Source organism: Elephas maximus, chromosome 26 (genome assembly GCF_024166365.1).
Source record: "Elephas maximus indicus isolate mEleMax1 chromosome 26, mEleMax1 primary haplotype, whole genome shotgun sequence".
Taxonomy (NCBI): Eukaryota; Metazoa; Chordata; class Mammalia; order Proboscidea; family Elephantidae; genus Elephas; species Elephas maximus.
This window is the reverse complement of record NC_064844.1, coordinates 29,156,755-29,161,484: the sequence shown is the minus strand read 5'-3', so window position 1 is coordinate 29,161,484 and position 4,730 is coordinate 29,156,755. Positions and strand designations below refer to the sequence as shown.

General features: G+C 43.4%; 1 non-coding gene across 1 annotated transcript; it reads left to right on the top strand.

Annotated features, from left to right (window-relative positions):
• Positions 1–622: 622 nt before the first annotated feature.
• Positions 623–732, top strand: LOC126068201 (U6 spliceosomal RNA). Its single transcript, XR_007515573.1, has one exon. It is a non-coding gene; the product is annotated as a U6 spliceosomal RNA (small nuclear RNA).
• Positions 733–4,730: the final 3,998 nt, after the last annotated feature.

Sequence of the window (4,730 nt, the reverse complement as noted above, 5' to 3'; positions counted from 1 at the left end):
TAGAATTGGAAGTAGATAATAGACAAAATTGGAAACCCCTAATTATTTTAATTCAAAAGTGGTTGCAGCAGGACATTGACAGGGAACTACCAGAAATTCAAGCCAGATTTAGAAGAGAATGTGGAGCCTGGGATATCATTGTGGGTGTCAAATGGATCATGGCTGAAAGTAGAGAATACCAGAAAGATGTCTACCTGTGTTTTATTGACTATGCAAAGTCATTCAACTGTGTGGATCATAAAAATTATGGACATCGTGAAGAATGAGAATTCCAGAACACTTAATTGTGCTCATGAGGAACCTGTAAGAGGCAGTGATTCAAATAGAACAAAAGGGTACTCTGTGGTTTAAAGTCAGGAAAAGTATGCATCAGGGTTGTGGTCTTTCACCATAACTATTCAATCTGTATTTTGAGCAAATAATCTGAGACACTGGACTATACGAAGAAGGAAGTGGCATCAGGATTGAATGAAGACTCATTAATAACCTGCATTGTGCAGATGACACAACCTTGCTGAACCTTCTTCCTGAAAGTGAAGAGGACTGGAAGTACTTATTGATGAAGCTCAAAGACCACAGTCTTCCGTATGGATTACACCTCAGCATAAAGAAAACAAAAATTGTGCTTGCTTCAGCACCACATATACTAAAAAAATTGGAATAATACAGAGAAGATTAGCATGGACCCTGAACAAGGATGGCATGCAAATTTGTGAAGTGTTCCAGATTCTTTTCAAGGGACATAGTAGCAGGGCCAGGGGTATGGGGACCACGGTTTTGGGGGACATCTAGGTCAATTGGCATAACAAAATTCTTTAAGAAAATATTCTGCATCCCACTTCGGTAAGTGGCATCTGGGGTCTTAAAAGCTAGCTAGCAACCATCTAAAATGCATCAATTGGTCCCAACCCACCTGGAGCAAAGGAGAATGAAGAACACCAAAGAGACAAGGAAAATATTAGTCCAAAAGACAAAAAGGTCCACATAAACCAGAGACTACGTCAGCCTGAGAGCAGAAGAACTAGATGGTGCCTGGCTACCACCAAAGACAGCTCAGTCAGGGAACACAACAGAAAGTCCCTGATGGAGCAAGAGAAAAGTCGGGTGCAAAATTCAAATTCTAGTAGAAAGGGAATAGGGGAAGATGGAGCAGTCAGACACTTTCAGTGGTTCCTCTTACAACAAAGACACACAAAAAAAGTGAATCGATTTTATATATGACAAACTAAGAGCCCTAAACATCAAAGGCAAAGTTAAGAAATCACACAGAATGGAAGAGGGAGGGAGAGTCAGTTCTAAAGCAGTGAAGAGGTGCCAGAAATGATTTGGTGGAAACCGGTGCCTCGCAGGTCCGATCCCCTGACGCAACTGTGACAGGGCTGGTGGTAGCGTTCGGGATGTGTTTTACACGGTGAGTGAGAGCGAGCTGCACAAAGTCTACTCACTCCTCTGGAATCAGTGAAGAACAGCTCTGTTAGCAGAAGATAACTATTTGAGTCTAATTTATGGTTTGGACAAAAAGCACCCCTTTCAAAAGAACTCTCTTCCATTTATCTGGTCCCCCTTTCCTCTGTTCCAGCCCCTTGAGCCAGCATCAGTGGCAGTCACTTCCCCAGGGCCTGAGATAGGTTCTGCTGCATTCCCTGAGCCATTCTCCAAGCCTTGGAGAAGGAATAAACTAACAAATGGGGAAAAAATAATCTGCTGGCTCCCGTAAACTGGGAACTCACTGTAGAAGCAGCACCTTTGCCTGGGCACAGCCAAAAGTGGTCCATGGACTTTGAATGTCTTTCACCCATGCAAGGACCTGTGTGGGCCCATTTCAACAGCTTAGGAAACCCTGGTTGCACAGTGGTTAAGTGCTACAGCTGCTAACCGAAGGGTCGGCAGTTCGAATCTGCCAGGCTCTCCTTGGAAACTCTATGGAGCAGTTCTACTCCATCGTATGGGGTACCTATGAGTCAGAGTCAACTCAACAGCACTGGGTTTTTTGGGTTAGGCCCTCCTTGGCACAGTGCAGTGGTGTATGTGCCTGAGGTTTTTCAATTGTTTTAGCTGTGTGGTGGAGAGGTGGATTTCTGATGTTTGACACCACTCTGTCTAAAAAGAAGGGTCCTTACTTATCCACATCAGAGGCCTGAGGACTGGTGGCTCCACCCATGACTTCTAGCCAGATGCAACAGGGGTCCAAAGATAAGTGGTGCCTCCCAGTCCTTACAGCCAAAAGAGTCAGGTGCCCATGGTCCAGCTGCAGAGCACACACCTGTGCACTCTAGGAAACAGGGGCACACTTTCCTCAAAAACACTCAGGGGATAGTTGTCAGTCCTCTGTCTTGCTCACAGAGTGACCCGTTGCTGCAGCTAGATATGGGTGCCTACACCAATCACCCTTGCTTCTCTGAGACTATACATGAGAACCTGCATCACGGGCTTGGTGACTGACTATCTGGTCACCTGAACTGAATCCATATAAAAACAGTGAATGGAGTCCTGGGCTAATATACCTGGTAACAGCTCTAGTTATCTGGTAACAGGACGTTAGAACTTCAAAAGCATCAACAATCAAGATAGCTCACTCAAATGGCCTACATGAGCATATCAAACGAAACAAGGCAAAGATAGCAGAATAGCCAGACACTTTCTGCAATTCCCTCTTCCAACAAAGAACCAAAAAAAACAAGTGAAATGATTATATTTATGACAACCTAGGAGCCCTGAACATCAAAGGCAAAGTTAGGAAATGGATTCAGCAGCAGAGGGAGAGAGAGATGGTTCAAAAGAGGAGAGGAGTTGCCTGACCTGAATCACTGGGATCCCTTAAGCACCATTCCCCGGAGTGGCCGTGGCAGACTGGTAGTAGCATTTGCCTGCAGTTTCCACAGGGAGAAGCAGCCAGTCACACAGCCTACTCACACCTCTGGAACCAGAGAAGAATGGAGCTCCCAGCAAAAGCTAAGTACGTGCATATATTTTACCATGCCCACCACCCCCAAGCTGGTTTCAGTGGCTGTTGATTTCCCTGGGCCTGATATAGGCCCTGTTGAGTGCCTGGAGCCATCCTCCCAGCCTTGGGGAGGGAATAAATTCATAATTGGGGGAAAAGATAATTTGTCAGCTCCACTAACCTGGGGAGCTCAAGACAGAAGCGGCTTCTGTCCAGGCATAAAGAGTCCATGGACTTTGAATAACTTTTCCCACTGCATGGACCTTTGAGGGCTTATTTCAGGAGAATAGGCCCTTGTTGGCAGACTACAACTGTTTCAGCTGTGCGGTGGAGAGGTGGGTGTTTGATGTTTGACACCACTTTCCCTATTAAAGAGGGTCCTCCATACCCCACATCAGGGGCCTAAGGACTGGTGGATCCACGCAGGTCACCCAGCCACCTGCGACAGAGGTCCAAAGATAACCGGTACCTTCCAGTCCTTACAACCAAAAGCATTGGGTGCCCATGGTCCATCTGTAAAACCCACCCGCCTGTGCACTTTGGAGATGGTTGTCAGCTCCCTGCCTTGTTCAGAGTGTGACCCCCTGCTGCAACCAGATACCAGTACCTACACCAATCACCCCAGCCCCTCTAAGACTGTAGGACAGAGCCTGTATCACATTTTTGATGATCAGCTACCTGGACACCTAAACTGAATTCATACAAGAAAAGTGAATGAACTCCTAGACTAATATACTTGATAACAGCTCTAGCCATCTGGTGACAGGACGTCAGAGCAACAAAGACAAAAATAATCAAGCTAGCTCACTCAAGAAACCCATGTGGGCATGCCAAAACAAAACAAAGCAAGAAGCTAGGATGCAGTAAGCAAACATAAACTAATATAATAACATATAGATGACTCAGAGACAACAGTCAATACCAAGGAACACAAAGAAACAGACCATGATCACCTCAACAAGCTCTCAAAACAAAGAATCAATGAATCTTCTGGATGAAGGTACTTTCCTAGAATTACCAGATGTGGAATTCAAAAGATTAACAAACAGAACTCTTTAAGACATCAGAAATGAAATAAGAAAGGAAGTCAGGCAATACTCAGAACAAGCCAAGGCACACACACATAAAGTAGTTGAAGAAATTAAAAAGGTTATTCAAGAGTGTAACAAAAAATTTAATAAGCTGCAAGAATCCATAGAGAGAGAGCTATCAGAAATTCAGAAGATTAACAATAAAATTACAAAATTAGACAACTCTACAGAAAGTCAGAGGAGCAGAATTGAGCAAGTGGAAGGCAGAATTCATGAACTTGAATATAAAGCATTTGCCACTAATATATTTGAAGAAAAATCAGATAAAAGAATTTTTAAAAATGAAGAATCCTTAAGAATCATATGGGACTCTATCAACAGAAATAACTTATGAGTGATTTGAGTACCAGAACAGAGAGGGATAACAGAAAATACAGAGAGAATTGTTGAAGATTTTTTGGCAGAAAACTTCCCTGTTATACTGAAAGATGAGAAGACATCTATCCAAGATGCTCATTGAACTCCACATAAGGTAGACTTTAAAAGAAAGCCACCAAGACATATTATAATCAAACTCTCCAAAACCAAAGATAAAGAGAGAATTTTAAGAGCACTAGGGATAAACAAAAAGTCATCTACAAAGGAGACTCAATAAGAATAAGCCTGGACAACTCAGCAGAAACTAGGCGAGAAGGTAACGCGAGGACTTACATAAAGCATTGAAGGAAAAAAAAAAAAATTGGAAGCTAAGATCA